The 19,063-nt window shown below is 35.5% G+C and overlaps 1 non-coding gene across 1 annotated transcript; it reads left to right on the forward strand.

The window, feature by feature from the left end:
* Window positions 1-2,283: 2,283 nt before the first annotated feature.
* Window positions 2,284-2,355, forward strand: Trnak-cuu (transfer RNA lysine (anticodon CUU)). The gene has a single exon. It is a non-coding gene; the product is annotated as a tRNA-Lys (tRNA).
* The last annotated feature ends 16,708 nt before the right edge of the window (window positions 2,356-19,063 follow it).

Below are 19,063 nucleotides of genomic sequence, written 5' to 3' on the forward strand. Positions count from 1 at the left end.
GAATAATTTTTTGTAAAATATACCTCAAATAATACCCAATATCCTCATATCTAATCCAAAGAAATCAATTTCGAAAATACTTAGATTTAGTATTTTTTTTTAATTTTTCATTATTACAAAGTGTGATGTCGAATTTAATATTTAAACTGATACTAATTGATAATAGATAATAATAATAATAATAAAGGACAAGTTTTCACAGATCGGCCTAGTTCTACAGCTCAATAATTAAGGCTTGTGTTGTGGGTACTAGACGACGATATATATAATATACACATATACACAAGCCCTGGTAAGGGCATTTATTTATGTGATGATGATGATGAACACACTTATTTTTATTTTTTTTAATAAATGCCCTTACCAGGATTCGAACCTGGGACCTCCTGCTTCATAGGCAGGGTCACTATCCACTTGGCTAGGAGGCCGTTTCATTGATAGATCACAATTTGTAATAATAAAAAAATAAAAAATAAAATATTTTCGAACTTTATTTCTTGGGATTAGAGATGAGGATATTGGGTATTATTTGAGGAATATTTTACAAAAAATAATTCAACGGTTTCGTATCTGGAGGAGCCCAAACTTGGTATGTTTTGAAAATTATTTTAATTTTAATTGAATGCAAGTGACGAAAATATAATAATGTGATATATTTTTAGAACTGGCTCAAAATGCCCTTTCATTTAATACCACACACGATAGGTTTCTGAACAATTTTTTTTTCCATACAAAAAATATGACGTCATAACTCCTTTCCGTTTGTTTTTTTTTTGGTGCTACGACTCAAATTGATTCAAATGGCCTAAAGATTAATCGTGCCAATTTTCATACCTTTAACACCAAATGCAGTTGATTCCCGAATTTCAGGCTGTACCGCTATCACTAAACTGAAATTGATTTATTGAACTTACCTGAGATCCTAGTTTATCCTATGTGGAAATAAAATGTTTGCACTTGGAAAAATGATGTAGTACTTGTTCGTACACTTACTATTACAAATCGTTCAAGCTTACGTTACGCAGTTATACTTATATCTAGGAAATTGCCGCTTTAGCTATTGAAGTGAAATCGTACAATGGCACAGGGTCGTACAATCAACAGAACGAGCCTATTGTGACAATCTGGGATGACGTTCTATTGAAAGCATTGATGACATGTAGTTAATGTACAGTCGACGTCAAAAATATGTTTACACTTTTGCACCTTACTCCTTTGTAATAAGGCGAAAAACGTAAACATATATTTGACGTCGACTGTACCTACTGTTGTAAAAATATCCTTTTATTTGATTATTTCTTTTCTAAGGTCCACTCATTATTGATGAGTTCTCGCTGATAGGGACTTTTCTATAGCTTATGAGGAATTGTGTAAACATGACGTAGATATTTTTAACGAAACAAGTACATTCTGAGATTTCAGCCATATATTTATATTTTTTTAAATAGAACCTGCAGAATCCTTTCTTGCTAGTCTTGACTTCCGACATTGTATAATATTTTTAATTTACTTAGGTACGTATTTACTATATTTTTATTTTTTTACTATACAGAAGACTAAAAATAGGCAGTTCAATTAGTAACTAATGTAAATTAGTAACCTTTTATAATCACTTTTCAAAGTCGGTCTTCAATAAATAAAATAACAATTGTTCTAGCAATGTAACTGTTAAGTAGGTAAATGTAAAAGAAAATACCTAACGAGGCGATTTTAACTCAAACACATGGCCCAACGACAATTTAGGTGTATATTTTCAGCCGAACGGCCTAAGGCTTAGGTAGACTGATGAACAATTATAAATGGGTTGAAGGCCGTCCGTCCCCCGAGTCTGCAATCCCTGTCAATCAGAAGGCTGGCAGTTATTTTAAAAACCGGGCAAGTACGAGTACTAGACTTCGCGCTTTAATAGGGGGTTCATACCATCACACATAATAAGGAAAACGGGGTCCCTTTGTTTGACATAATTATTGAAAGTCATAATGTAATGATTGTCAGATTATCATAAGTCATAATTCTGAAACCGTTAATTTTTCAGGATTTTCGTAGGGTTATCCTATACATAGGTTAGGTTAGGTTTGTTTTATGGCAATCCTGAAAAGTTACGCGTTTCTGAGAAAAACCAAATTACGACTAACGAAAATACATTATGACTTAAAACTTTATGGGAAACAATAGAGAAGGAAACCATCGTGAGGAATGTATGCACATCCGCGAAGAAATTTAAAGTCAGCCAAATGTAGCCTTTCAAAGATACATCAGAAAATTTGGGACGGGTACCGCCGTGGCCGGGTGGTCTAGTGGTCAGGAGGTTAGCCGCTTAAGCTGAAGACGCGGGTACGATTCCCGCCTCGGTCACCGGTGGACTTAAAGTCACCTTTCCTTTAATGTATGACATCTATTTCAGTGTATAATTTACATATACTAGTTGAATTTTAGTTTTGTCATTTTTGTTTAAACCGGCAAACGAAATAATAGTACATTACTATAGAGGCTGGGAAGTAAGGGGTTGCCGGCCGAATGCATATAGACGGCCGAACGTAGTGAGGCCGGATACCTTTTCACGCCGAGGTATGTATAGTGCTTTTCTTAAACATGCAATGAAATAATAATAAAAATTGATGATGATGACTGTTTCATGTCCTAACGTTTCGAAACGTTTTTACCTGAGGGCCATATTGTGCCTCAGAATTTTCGCGCGGGCCACGGCACACAACATTTCGGCGCCGCGAGGGGGGGGGGGATCTGATTGCTGCTGTTTTAGGGCTAAACACTTGGAGCCTGGCTTCCGCGGGCCGGATTGGCCGGATTGGAACGCTTCGCGGGCCGGATGTGCCGGACGAGCCGGGGTTTGGAGAGCCCTGTGATAGGTTATTGCGTGGGGGAACGAAAATTTTATTATTTTTGCGCTACGACGCACGGTTTAAGAGCATTATAAAGTATTTTTAGTTTTTTTTTATCTTTTTTTTTGTTATATTAATTAGGGGTTTCTTACAGAGAAACGAACATTTTATTCTTTTTGCGCTACGACGCATGGTTTAGGAGATACAGCCCTATAAATATTTTTTTTGCTTTCTTTTTCTTGTTTTTCTTTTCTTGTGTTTTTTTAAATGTTATTAAGGGGTTTCCTAAAGGGGAACGAAAATTTGATTATTTTTACGCTACGACGTACGGTTTAGGAGATACAGCATTATAAAGTTTTTTTGTTATTTTTTTTTAATATTAATTAAGGGTTTCTTACGGAGTAACGAACATTTTATTATTTTTGCGCTACGACGCATGGTTTAGGAGATACAGCCCTATAAATTATTTTGTTTGCCATTTTTTCTTTTTTTTTTCTTTTCTTGAGTTTTTTCAAATGTTATTAAAGAGTATCGTGAGGGGGAACGAAAATTTGATTATTTTTACGCTACGACGTACGGTTTAGGAGATACAGCATTAAGTATAAAGTTTTCTTTTTCTTTTTTGTTTTTTTTTTTAATTAATTAAAGGTTTCTTACAGAGGAACGAACATTTTATTATTTTTGCGCTACGACGCATGGTTTAGGAGATACAGCCCTATAAATTTTTTATTTGCTTTTTTTTCTTTTTTTTCTTTTCTTGTGTTTTTTTAAATGTTATTAAGGGGTTTCCTAAAGGGGAACGAAAATTTGATTATTTTTGCGCTACTACGTACGGTTTAGGAGATACAGCATTATAAAGTTTTTTTTTTTTCTTTTTTATGTTTTTTTTAATATTAATTAAGGGTTTCTTAGAGAGAAACGAACATTTTATTATTTTTGCGCTACGACGCATGGTTTAGGAGATACAGCATTATAAAGTTTTTTTTGTTATTTTCTTTTTCTTTTTTGTGTGTTTTTAAATATTAATTAAGGGTTTATTTTATTATTTTTGCGCTGCGACGCACGGTTTCGGAGATACAGCCCTATAAAGATTTATTATTTTCACATCACCTAATCAGAAAATTGAATTTTCTTCCCTGCTAGGAGGGATCAAAGTGGCACTTTTCTGTTCAAGGACATTTCATTGCCAGTATAAAATATTAATATAATTAACTATGAACATCGTATGTACAGCCTGGCAAAAAAGAGTAGAAATTAAAAAGTGGCAACACTGTTGTTGTTTACACTAAGATTTTTTTATTTTCCTCATAGTTGATGTGAAAAGCAGTATGTCACGAGTATGTGTCACACGATATCAAAATTATTTCGTCTTGGGCGTTAACTCTTGAATCCCTCATTACGCTCAGGATTCAATGTACGCCCTTGACGGAAATATATCATTTTGATCCCTTGTAACACAAACTACTATTGTTCTTAACACCAATAAAATCACAGTATGGGGACTGGGGACATTCCTTAATTTAAAGTTCCATTTTATTTTTATTGTAATACTTAAATATGCAACTGTCAAAAGGTTCTTGAGATAGAGATCGCTGACGGACAGATGTCGGCGTAGTAATATTAGGAATACGGAACCCTAAAAATGTTTCTAAACCGATCGTTTAGGCGTTCACGTTTACATATTCCGTGGCACGTTTCGTCTCGTCAAAGCCCTAAAAGGATTTTGCTGAAACCTGTTACAAAATATATGAAAAAATACATTCTGAGAGTGATCTGAGTTCAGAGTTTAGCTACCTATTTGCACATTTACTTTGATCCTTAAAACCAAGTACCTAATTCAATTATTTATTTTCTGCTAATTTATAGTAAATTAATTAAACGAATAATTTATTTCAAGCAAACCAATGAATGTCGGTTATAAATAACTGATACCGTTCTTAACAAGTTAGGTAACTTAATCTCAAATTTTGTAAATTTTTGTAGAACCTTTTGTTGTGAGTGTATAATTTTATAAGAGGGTTGTATTTAGAGCGAAGTTTTGTTATTTATCCGTTGCTTAAATATTATTTTGGTTTGAACTTAGGGATATCGAACACAAGTAAGATGTAGGTACCTACTACAAGAGACAACGAGCCGAAAACATGTGCACTAAGTTTGACAGTTGGGAAGGGTAGATTAATCAAATAATACAAGCATATAGTTTAGCTAACCAGAGGCGCGTGTTATAATGTTATGACACTGTTCATACACATAGTGTGAAATCGCGATTAATACAATAATTTCATCACAAGTGTGATGAAAAACATTGTATGTTGTTGATACGGGTGATGTTAAAATTTATAATATCTGTATAAATACCCACAAAAACATTATCTTTTTGACTTCGCTTTGGTTTATTAGATCAAGCGGTCGCCCGTGTTACCCAGCAATTTTTCTCATAAATACTTTTGAATAAAATAGAACATCAAATAAACTACGAGACAAAGATGTAATGTTTGTAATCATTGTTTGCACTTATGTGTTACGTCTGCGAAATCTAATCTAAACGCCGAGGAAAATTGCGTCCCGCCACGAATTTTAGTTACATTACCTACTCGTAGCGTAGCGTATAATTGATTATATGATAACATGAATACGTAAAATAAAATTTGGTTGGCCTATATTTAGAATTAAGATATTTTTTTTAAGAATTAAGAAAACGAAATTTCGGTTAATAGTATTTAAATTGGATAGGCTAAGAAGAAAACACGATATTACTTATTACTAAATAAATAAATATTATTCTACTATTCTATTATTACTTATTACTACGGACACGTTACTATTACAGCTGTTATTGCATTATGGGATTTATGGGTGACTAATTATTGAAATTGAAGTGATTGAAACTATAATGGAAAGATTGTGCTTTCAGTCCTAGTTTAAATTCAAATTTAGGGTAAGAACTTACGCTAAATACATTCATCTGTCAGCAGGTTGCTAGCTAGTTTGGTGGACAAGCTAAGTAGTAGCGAGCGCAGCGGGGGCATATTAACAATACGCTTATTTATAATCCAATCTCAATAGCATGTTCGGGAACAGACCCTCTGGATTACGTATATATGCGTGAAACACAGAGCAAATCAATATACGAGTACCTACCACGGGTGAAGAAAAAAGAGCTTTTGAACTACTTTCTGTCAAAGGAAATGAAAGTCCTATGTCACGATAGAGCAGAATGGAAAATCCTTGCGTCATAGCAGTTTCAACCCGCGAGGCGAAGGGAAAAACATACTATCCGATAGTAAGTAGGCACATTTGAGATAGGGGTCCATGTATATTGTTCTTGAGCTTACTGTGGGACTTAGTCAATCTGTGTAAGAATGTCCTATAATATTTATTTATTTATATCATATATGGTCCTAATTCACATACAATACAACATGTGAAACCAATCACATAAAACTGAAACACGACAATATCTTTAGAGTCGAAAATACAGTCAATTACACTATTGTAGTTATAATACACTTTAGACCATATTATTTCAAAGTGCCGTAATTGCCACAATGTCATATTTAATGAGATGAAAAGAGAGCTGGAATAAAATATGATGGGGCGACCCCAATTTAATGAGATAAGGAAAAGAGACAATGAAAAATAATAAACTCAGTAAAACAAAGAAATATCTTTCGCGTGGTCTTACGGATGTCAAAATTAAACAACCAGTTGTTTGAGGTTTTCAGACCTTCGTGTTACACGTTGTATAAATATATTATAAGACAAACACGTCGTAAGCACACAAATTATTATGATGAATAATATAAGAGAATAATATTCGCGGGGATCGGATACCTGTATTTTCTGTATGGGAACGAAAACGGCATTATTCCGTTCTTTGTTAATTATTCCATTTCTAATTTTGCTAAATTATCTAATAATACGTAGTCGTTACCTAAAAACACAACTGAGTCCTACATTTCGAGTAAAGAAGAATTCGAAATATATGGTAATATCGAACTATATGATTATGGTTATGTATTCGTGTTCACGAAAACATGTTCGATTTTTCACCTGCAGAAGGGTCTTTATTACAAAAGTTTTCCTTAGAGCAATTAACGAGAACTCGTTTGCATAATGCCTGTACCTATACAAATATATTTTCCACCACACCAGCTCATTAAAGCTCTCTTTATCCTTCAAAAACGGATGAGAAACTTGCGATTTATCCACAAGAGTGGTAAAGAAAGTTGATGCAAATGTTTGTTGTCTCTTAATGTTAACTTGTAGAATTGACTTTTAAATGTTGATTTTGAATGATAATTATATTAATTATTAAATAGCATTCATTTGGATTTGATTTGTAATATTTTACAATAAGCATCTATTTTCCACGACAAAAAAACACTCGCAACGCTCAAGATTCCATTTTTTGAAAAGTGACGTTTCTGGTCGAAGAAATGTCACTTTTGACATTGAAAGATCATATCTGTAAGTCCATAACAAATCCAGATCAAATCCATAACCTGTTATTACAATCAGTAAGGCTAAGATGGACGGCTGTCTATCATTTCATTTGTCATCATACCTGTCACGCTCTAACAAGTCCGTAAGTGCAAGAGTGACGCATGATATGACCAGTGACAAAAACGCGACCATGATACGCTTCCTATACTACTAGCGTAACTCAAAATTCAAAAAATTCAAAATATATTTATTTCAGAAATCTAGGGGCACGGTAGTGCTCCCGCCAAGTCGAGCAAAACAAAGACGCACGGCCGTACCATCCTTTTCGCGAAGCGATTCAGGCGATTTTCGACGTCCTGTAATTTTGTGCTGGCTAAAGCTAGAACCCCGAATTTTCAGTGACATATAGGGCTTAACATGCTTTAGATATATTCTCAAAAACATTCAATTTGAACTTGTAGTTTAAGAATTATTATACGTCAAAGTTCCTTAGTTTCGACACTGACACACACACTCACTCACGATCATCATAATTCTAAGGTACTTCCAGCATACCCACAAGCTTCAAATTTTAAACACAAGTAGTTTTCAGCTTATCAAGCCATAGAAAACCTAAAAATATTGCAATATCAGTCACGTTTTAAAGATTTAAGAACTGCATAAGTAAGTTTGTAGTCCCATATAAATATATGGTATTACATGGTCGGTGATGTACGATGTGAGTATGAAGATGTGTATAATAATAATATGTAGTTATTATATGTGTATAGTACGAGTAGGAATGGTATGGCTATGAATATGGTAAGGATATGAATATGGCATAGGTATGAGTCCGTATGGTGTGGGAATGGTGTGGGAGTTGTAGGATGGGTACTTGGGTATTCAGTATTGTATACAAGTATAGTTTGGTATGGCCATGAGTATTGTATAGGTATGAGTACGAGTATAGTGCGGGATGGGTATGAGCTTTGATAAAAGTGGTAGCTGACGTACAAGAAGTGGTACCCGAAAAGAAGTACTACCTACAAAAAGAGATGAGATCCCATCAAAAACATTACATGTAAAAAGATGCAAGTCTCGCAATGCAATTCTTCTACTACAAACATGTTTTGAGATGTTATGTGAAACCAAGTCGGTTATTTTAGTCAGTGCCAGGGGGCGTTAAACCGTATCAATAAGATATATTTAATTTTTAGGGTTCCGTACCTCAAAAGGAAAAAACGGAACCCTTATAGGATCACTCGTGCGTCTGTCTGTCTGTCTGTCTGTCTGTCTGTCTGTCTGTCCGTCTGTCACAGCCGATTTTCTCCGGAACTACTGGACCAATCAAGTTGAAAATTGGTACACATATGTAAGTTTGTGACCCGAATACGGACATGTAACGTAAACAAATGAATTTTAAACATGGGGGCCACTTTTGGGGGGTAAATGAAAAAATGAAAAAAAAAATTTTTCAAACTATATCATGTTACATATCAAATGAAAGAGCTTATTGTAAGGATTTCCAATACTTTTTTTTATAATTTTCGAATCAACAGTTTAGAAGTTATTCAAGAAAATAGGCAAAAAATGACCATTCCCCCCCCCTTATCTCCGAAACTACTAGGTATAAAATTTTGAAAAAAATACATAAAATAGGTCTATACCTATAGATGACAGGAAAACCTATTAGAAATGTACAGTCAAGCGTGAGTCGGACTTAATTACAGTTTTTAATCCGACCCCTACGGATTTTTTAAAGAGATTTATTTCACTCACGTTTCACATAAAAAATACATTGTTAACAGTGCCGGATTACTTAGAGTAGTAGTTTTCTTAGAGTAATTGGTGATAATTTTCTGATAAGATAATCATTTTAAATATTTAACGGTCTTACCTACTTACGAGTAATTGTAAGGTCAAATTAAAAATAATGTTTAAAAAAAATGTTAAATTGAGAGCTAGCTTAAAGTTTTTTGTACTCGTCGACTTTAATGGTTGAATTAATAAAGACTTTGTAACCAATAAGCAAAACAAGCACGTGCTTAGGGCACCACGTTCAGGAGGGGCACCAAAATGCCAGGTTGAAAAAGGTGAACAAATTTTAAAATTAGGGACAGACACATCGTTTTTACTACACGATTTTTTTTAGCTGTCCAAAAGCTAATTTGCAAAAATAATGGCGCGTAATTCTTTGGGAAACAATCGGTAGCAGTAGAAGAGTCGTGATTACATGCATAGATTCGATTTCAACCCACTCTTTTGCGGTTCGGCGTTAGGTCTTATGCGAGGCCTTCTGCCTTAATTACACGGGCGTGGATCCAAATCCAAGCTTTCCTCTTTCGCAGCTAGGCCTACTGCCTTTCTCACACTTCGCCAATTCAATTCCAAGCTCTGCTTTCTTGCATATTTTATGCATGAAAACAACCTCGAATATCGAAGCCTAAGAAATATCGAGCCCTATGCGAAGCTAGGCTGATAGAAAACTGTCCCATCCCTTCTCTGTATGAAATCCTGGATTCGCGCCTGGTTGATGGGACTAAAAGTAAAATTGCGTTTGTATATCGAATTTTCGCGCTCGCTTCGCTCGAGTTTTCAATAACTTTATAAGGTATGATAAAAGTGACATTCGGGTGGCAACTGCAGCAACATTACTCTGTTGCAACGTTACTGCTGCAGTACTGTCAACTTCCGTGATAAAATGATGTGACTGATTTCCATACTAAAAGTAAAAATTTACAACTGTCTATTATATTGCGTTTTTATATCGAAAAATTGCGACTGCAACAGCATTAGGTACTCTGTTGCAACATTACTGCTGCGGCACTGTCAATTTTCGTGATAAAATGATGTGACTGATTTCCAATCTCAGCTGTAACGCGGCAATGAACTTCTCTCAATTTACCAAAAAATCAATGTAATCTTGATGACCCGAGGGAGAGGGGGCACCTAGAAATCCTTAGGGCATCAACATATCTTAATCCGGCACTGATTGTTAAAAATTGTGTAATATACGGAACCCTTGGAACGCGAGTCCGACTCGCACTTGGCCGGTTTTAATACATATAATGACTTGGCAATCGCACATAATGCTTTACTCGTATCGTAATCGTAAATATGTATAATACTCAAACTGCATGTGATTAGCGCGCTAGTGTTACGTTTAATTATTTTTATTTGTTGACGATGATCCTTGTGTCATTATGCAGCCGTGCGATGGCCAAGTCATTATACGTATTAAAAATTAAAGATATCTTATTGATACGGTTTAACACCCCCTGGCACTGACTAAAATAACCGACTTAGTTTCACATAACATCTCAAAACTTTTGTGTAGTAGAAGAATGGCATTGCGAGACTTGCATCTTTTTACATGTAATATTTTTGACGGGATCTAGACACGCGGCAGCGTGTCAAGCCAAGTTCAAGCAAAGGAAATGGCTAGCCAGCGCCGAGTGTAATATTACACGAACCACTTGGTGCCACTTTTGACCCTTCTATAACTCAAAACATCTTTAACGTAAACACATAAAACTACGTGTGTTTAATTATATCCATAAGGACATCTAGAAGCCCAAATTTCATGAAGCTAGCTCAAACGGTTATAAAGATATGAAGGTCAAAAAGTCGTAAATTTTGGCACTGACTGACTGACATATAGTACCTAAACCTAACCTACTTCCAGATGACCTAGAAGGATGAAATTTGGAATCCAGCTCGGTTATTGTGTGTAAGCGTAGGAAACAAATCTAAAATTAAAAAAAAAGTTAAAAAATAGGGGGGGTCCCCATACAAAAAAAAACATTATTTATTGTGACTGACATATAAGTACCTAAACCTAACCTACTTCCAGATGACCTAGAAGGATGAAATTTGGAATCCAGCTCGGTTATTGTGTGTAAGCGTAGGAAAAAATCTAAAAATAAAAAAAAATAAAAAAATAGGGGGGTCCCCATACAAAAAAAAAACATTTTTTATTGTGACTGACATATAAGTACCTAAAACTAACCTACTTCCAGATGACCTAGAAGGATGAAATTTGGAATCCAGCTCGGTTATTGTGTGTAAGCGTAGGAAAAAATCTAAAAATAAAAAAAATAAAAAATAGGGGGGGTCCCATAACAAAAAAAAAATTTGTAACTGGCATATAGTACCTAAACCTAACCTACTTCCAGATGACCTAGAAGGATGAAATTTGGAATCCAGCTCGGTAATTGTGTGTAAGCGTAGGAAAAAATCTAAAAATAAAAAAAAGTTAAAAAATAGGGGGGGTCCCCATACAAAAAATATTTTTTAATTGTAGCGTTGGAACCGTTACAAGCAGAAATTTGAAACTATCCCAATATATGTATTATTATATTTGCTATATAAAACAAATATAAAAATAAAGTTAAGTCAAAAAATAAGTGGTGCCCCCATACAAAAAACTTGTAATACGCGCTAAACAACCGGCCAACGATGTGTCGTCGGCGGCGCGCGGCACCACATAATTATACAAAGAACAGAAGTAAAAACCATGCAGCGGAAACACAAGAAAAAACATGAAATCTCAATACCTGCCTAGTTTTCTTTACAAAAAGTATTGATATCCCACCAAAAACATAAATGTAAAAAAGGAGAGCCAAGTTCAATACAAAAATTATGCTTGGCTGGGGTTCGCCGCAAAAAGAATGGAGATCTAAATGGGTGCCAAGTTCTATGCAAAATCCAAATATGTATTTATAGGAACAAAATAACATTATAAACAAGTATTAAACTCTATTTCTTTGCTTTATTGGATACCTATAACAATTGCTGTTATTTAAAAAAAATGTGAGATCTTAAAGTAGGTTATTATTTTACTAGAATATATTATAATTATTTCTTTATTTATTTGAATTCTTAGGCTAGGTGATTTATAATATGAATATAAAAGTAAAATATAAAAACACTTACAAAACAATAAAAAATACATATAAACACATTATAAAAAACCTAACCTAGGGTGCCGCCGGCAGTAGGGCTTGGCCCAAGCTGCCGGTGGTCCGGGCCGCAGAGTGAGGAACCGACGTAGGTACTATACGCGCCGTGTCCAAAATTACCGCCTTCTGCATCTGACCCTTGATCCAACCACCCAGCGAAAGTCTCTCTACGTGTTGGTCGAGACTCTTCGCTATGAGACCGTTCGCTGACACGACTATCGGAACAATGATCGTCGAGTCAACATCCCACATGGCGGTTATCTCGTGAGCCAAGTCTAGGTACTTACTGGACTTGTCCTTCTCGGCCTTTACGAGATTCTCATCATGGGGGATGGTGACGTCGACGAGCACGGCCCGGCGCTGCGATCGATCTATCAGCACGATGTCAGGCTTATTGGCTACAATAGTCCTGTCAGTGATGATAGATCGATCCCAATAGAGCGTGGCACGACCATTTTCGAGAACTGGTGCAGGTGAGTACTTGTAGTACGGCACTTCACGGTCCATAAGGCCGTATAGGAGGGCAAGCTGCTGGTGAATAATTCTGGCTACGAGATTATGTCTGTGCAAGTACTCGCCATAATATGCCTGAGTGACTCTCCGGGACGGCGGCATGCCCGACAAATGTCGACCGTACCGTCCTTCAGGATATATCTCCGGTAGTTATTCGTCATGATAACTTCGTCCGCAATTGCACAGGCATAAACCTCGGTTTCTCCGAAGAGGTCCCCGAATCGTAGCCAGTTCACCGACGCGAGCAGGTCCACGTCGGGTCCCGTGAGGGCCTTGTACAACCGCCCGTGTAGCTGCTTATCCTTCCATACCGCCTTGCGGTCCTCGGTGCTTAGTACTACATGTTTGCGCCAGTTCTCGTTTGCCAAGGAGAGCGGCGTGAGGCCCCTGTCTGCTGCCACCACATCACGATGCATCCCACACTCGTTGTTGAGGAAATAATTCCTGAGATTGTACACCTCACGGTTGTGGAGATTTTTGGCGTTTAGAAAGCCGCGACCTCCACATTTCCGTGGGATGTACAATCTCATAACAGACGAGCGTGGGTGTAGCATACGGTATTATTAAAGCGTTACTGCCGTATTCGAACTTCAAGATATTCACAAGAGACGACACGTACTAGATCCATTCTAGATACGTTATAGTTTAGATATCAACTAGTTCTCTTTTGCAGCCATTGATATAGAATAAGAACTGGATACCCAATCAGCCGCAAAAAATGGCCCCGCAAAAGTAACGTTAAAACAGATCACGCGTTACTTTTTCGTTTAGTCTTGTATGGACCGCTCAAATGTGAAGTTGTCAACAATGTCGTTAAAATATGCAAAAATAACAATGATAAAACAAGGAAAAAGCATGGAATGTATTTCTTTCGGTTAGTGCTTTGGATAGCATTACATAATTTATGTAATCTGGTGGTAATTTCATGGTTTTGAATAAATTATTTTGTTAGTACCAAAGAAGGGATGTGAAGGAACAAAAATCTAATGAGTCGATGTGAGGTTAATACTTTTTTATTTTTATATGGAATTCGTAACATATAATATTATGTTTAAATTCAAGATTTCCAAGAAAACCTATGCGACGTGCAGAGTGGACTGCTATTATAGCAAGAGATACGAGTAGGGGTGATGCAGTTTTAAACAAAGGCAAAACGGCACTTGTGTGTTCAGCCCATTTCCTTGTTTCCGACATATACACGACCAATAAGGTCATCGACTAACTGTAAATGCTAAACCTGTCTGAACACAGTGACAACCACAGGATTTTTTGATAAAGACCATAACCAATCAGTACCAGTAGCGACCTAAATGTCCCCGTGCACTATATTGCAAAGAACTAAAGCGCGAAGAGTATTATGTAGATCTAAAATACACAGTTATTTAATAAGTTGAATTTATTTCAAGGAAAATAGTATTTAAAGACGAATGCTTACTTATTAAAAATAAATTTGTTTTATAATAACTTACAAGGGTTGTTACCATGAAATAATTTTATTTGAACTCCCGATCAAATTAAATTTGTTTCATTTATTACTTTGATTTTTCTGTACAGTAATACCTATTAAAATGTACCAAAGGGACTCTATTCGTTCATTATTCTCGTTTGACGTTGTTTGACGTAAATACAATGGTGACGTTACGTTTAGTGCCATCGGACTTAAAAGTTTTAACAGTGTTGGTACTAATGTTTACAAATTTGACACTTAATGCTTACGACAGTCAGTTCTTTTCCGTACAAAATATTTATCTTGACTCAAAATTTACGTAAGCGTTTTTATCATCAATGCAAATTTTCCGCTAATGTCATTCTGACCCACATTTTGTTGACGTTTTTGTTCCGCTCTGTGTGTCTATTTCTAATATTAAGTCAGTGTTTGCAGCGCAATTCGGGCAACCAATGTCACTTTTACGTTAGATAGCGTAAGATATTAGATGTGAATTGGATCCCTAAGTCATATCCTGAGGAAATCGTTCAAGAGTATCTCCAGAATCGCGCAAATGTCATATTTGACAGGTTAGATCTTAAACATATCGCTATCGTATCTTGGTGATGTCTAAAAGATATCTAATAGATGTCTATTTCAAAATCAAAATCGGGCCCTTAAACTACTTACTCTATGCAGGAACGTCATTACCATTGTAGGTACTATATATGCAAAATTAAAGGATTGAAGAATGAAAGATAACAATGACAGTATCTTATCAACAGTTGACTCGGTCGTGTTTATGCATGATCTATTTTTAAAACGGCTGGAAAGTGTTTACACAATAATGAAGCGTTCGAGAGCACGTCTTTGATGTTCCAAATTATATCTGCGATATTTTACGAGTATGGCGTTATCAAAAGGCTGTTTACATTTGCTGTCAAAGTTAAATTGGCGGTTATACAAATTTTTCCAAAAATTGAACCTGAAGCACAGATTATATATATTCTTACTTGCCTAGTGTTTGCTGCGAAAAACGACTATTATATTAAATGTCTTCTCAATAATTGACAGCAGGGTTGACTTTTCTGGTTTAAAAGTAGGAGGCCAAGCGAAGTACACTGACCAGAAACTACGTCAAATAGTAAATAGTAAAAAAAATTGCCGTCAGGATTTTCCTAACTATAAAAAGTAGGCCTAGGTTCAAATAAGTTAGGTTCAACAACTGCGACTTTATATGTATTTTTTAAATTCTGCACCTTTTTTGAGAAATATTGTATATTATATGACTCGACCGGAATGTCATTTTCAGGCTTCATGACAAAATTAAACGGACTCCCAAAGTCGTCCGTTTCAGCTTAACACACGCCTGCCGCCTGCATAAGCAAAGATTCCTTGTCTCGACTATAAAGTCTATCAATGCATAGCAGTTAGTAGTACTTACTCTTAAGAGCCGTTTCCTTTCCCACTGACGTCCAGTTTTTTGCGGGTACGGTTTTTTGCAGGATCCCGTTTTAGTAGTACGTATAGCTGCTAATATAGTAACTTTCATACGAGGATTCTGTTTGCGGGATCCTGCATGCATACTACAGAAAACGGGATCCTGTAAAAAACCGTACCCGCAAAAAACTGGACGTCAGTGGGAACCAGCTCTAACAGTAACACACTAATACTTCTAATTATATTTAGTACCCACTATTCTATACAACTAGAATTAGAATAACATCGTCGGTACCTACCTAAGTAGTGGCACTCACTGTACTATTATGGAATGTAGAGATTAGGTATATAATAGTTAAAGGAAAAATGTATTCTTTTCATTGCTTACAGTTTAACATTGTGCTTTGACCTCCTGAATCCATGAAAAGCGTTACAGAAGATTTCTTGAGTTTGGCTTTGTTGCTTCAGTTTAGTAGAAACGTGACTTGCTAATATTATTGTTGGGATATTCAGAGATTTAAAATGTTAGCGTCATTTTTGATGCTTTTATAGCCTATCCATTTTAATGCTTAATACAGGTTGATTTGTAATTCGGCCTATTCTATGAAAGGAGTTATTCTATAGCTCATTTTAAATTATTATTCGTTTTCTGTTTTTTTTTTTCGTGGGTTCGATATCTGTTTAGCGGTGGAGGTGGATTTGGGCTGATTCCGTATGGGCGCTGAAGTCAAAAGCGTCTTGTAAACACAATAATTATATTTAATCAAAAGGAAAACTCATTTATTGTAAAATAAGTGTTATAAAATGAATACAAAACTAAAATTAAGTACAACAACAAATCAAAAGCACAATTAGCACATATTTTAGGTGGAAATGTGAAGTGTATATTTATCCCGTTTACATCGTAACAGCATTCAAAAATAGAACAAGAGCATAGAGAAATGTAAAAAGAAATTAATAGAGTTTCGTTCTGTTGGACTTACCAACAATCTTATCTTATAACCTTGACCCTTACAAAGCAGGTTGCTTTCTATTCGGCAATATTCAGAAATGTCCGTGGCTAAGCTAAAAGAAATAAATTGAACTAGTAAACAATGTCATGTGTGAAAATTTATTGGATGATAGGTTTAATTTAGTTTTAAATTTAAAGCGCTACAATTTCACTGACATCCTAAATTAAATTCCATTTATTGAATAGTCCAATAGAGACAATGGAAATTAAGAACCAGCTCATTCGTAAAACAAAAAACCAAGCTACTTGTCATGTGCCTGATGGTGATGTATTATTAATTTAATACAAAAGAAACTGTGCAGTATATATTTGAACAAATCTCTAAGGGATATGATCAAATCACGCAGGATGTTAAAATGGCGAATCCATATCATCATTTCCCTAGAAAAATTCTGTCATTTGACCAAATCAACGACTCTGTTTAGTGAAAAGACAAAATCGGCCAATAAACGCGAAACGCTTTTTCATTTCACTAGATTTGTTTAGGAATTTGACAAAATCCCTAACCACGACAGTAAGTTGACGAAACAAACTCAAAAAGTGAACCAGTTTTATCATTTCGCCAAACAGGTTTAGTGAAATGATAAAGTCTCAACTGGAAGATGGTATATGGTGATTTGATTAAATCTCTGAACGGTTTAGTGAAATGAAGAAAGCAAGTACATAATACAACAGTTTACTCTACAGTTAAGCGATTTGATCAAATCTCTGACTAGATTAAGTGACTAAGTTATATGTAGCATTAGAATATTATATGTATAGAATAGTATTAATAAGTAAAGCTAAAAATAACAGTAGATCCCGAACAATGTGGAATGTGTTAAGATTAAGAAGCTGGTGTTATGACAAATGAATGCGACGTAGTATATAATATATTTAATATATTGATGCTTCTAAAGTTCCATAGAGTTGATAGGTACATTATTGTGACTGCACTGTGTACTGTGCAGCAGTGTTATATTATATATGATTGCATTTATCACAGATAAATTATCTGCATCTTTATTCGGATGCTTTTAGCATGTAGGTTCATTATGTGCAATTCATAAAATATCACACCATCTATGTAAAATAATGAAGTAGGTACTCCCATGGACAAAAAATAATTATTAACAATAATAAGTACCTAGTTTCGTAAAGGCAGCATCAGAGCACAATCCCATCACATCATCAGCATCACATGTGCCACGATTATTACGATTACCTATGTCTTGTAGGTCGGTCCCGTAACGGCAAATATTGTCTGGCCATAAAAGTGCACTTTGTTATTATTGCAATGCATACCTAAGCTCCGACCGCTACGCGCGGCCTTTGTATTCGTTAAGTTCCTGTAACGTTATTGTATTATACTTGGTCAAGCAGATCTTGTCAGTAGAAAAAGGCGGCAAATTTGAAAAATGTAGGCGGGAAGGAATATCGTCTCATAGAAAATTTGAATTTCGCGCCTTTTTCTACTGACAAGATTTGCTTGACCATCTATAGTTTATTAGGGTCTATTACCCTTGTACTTTTTACATTTCAATCTGATTTATTAAATAGAAATTGTGTTTAAAAATACCTGCTGTCTATGTTTTTCTAATAATATCTGGTGCCTTATTTCGTGCACGGTGTGAAATAATTAATTTGAAGTAGAGGAAAGGACTCAATTAAAATTACGTTTACGCACTTGTAGCTTCGTTTTTAGGGTTCCGTACCCAAAGGGTAAAACGGGACCCTATTACTAAGACTCCGCTGTCCGTCCGTCCGTCCGTCCATCCGTCCATCCGTCCATCCGTCCATCCGTCCATCCGTCCATCCGTCCGTCCGTCCGTCCGTCCGTCTGTCACCAGGCTGTATCTCACGAACCGTGATAGCTAGACAATTGAAATTTTCACAGATGATGTATTTCTGTTGCCGCTATAACAACAAATACTAAAAAGTATGGAACCCTCGGTGGGCAAGTCCGACTCGCACTTGTCCGGTTTTTCATTACCGTCAAAACTGGCAACTTTATCAGAAGGTAACTTTACCATAGTCTATTGTAGTAAGAAAGTATGGTATAATAAAAAAAAAACAATCTCTCTTAATAATTAATCATTATGTTTCAGTTTACAACCACCTATTCTTGTATTCGATTAAAATAGCTGGTTTAATAAACAACTTTGATACCTTGACATTTTATTTTACCATTTCACTTAATCTAGTCAGAGATTTGATCAAATTGCTTAACTGTAGAGTAAACTGTTGTATTCTGTACTCGCTTTCGACATTTCACTAAACCGTTCAGAGATTTAATCAAATCACCATATATTATACCATCTTCCAGTTGAGACTTTATCATTTCACTAAACCTGTTTGGCGAAATGATAAAACTGGTTGACTTTTTGGGTTCGTTTCGTCAACTTACTGTCGTGGTTAGGGATTATGTCAAATTCCTAAACAAATCTAGTGAAATGAAAAAGCGTTT

The sequence above is a fragment of the Cydia splendana genome, chromosome 9 (genome assembly GCF_910591565.1).
Source record: "Cydia splendana chromosome 9, ilCydSple1.2, whole genome shotgun sequence".
NCBI lineage: Eukaryota > Metazoa > Arthropoda > Insecta > Lepidoptera > Tortricidae > Cydia > Cydia splendana.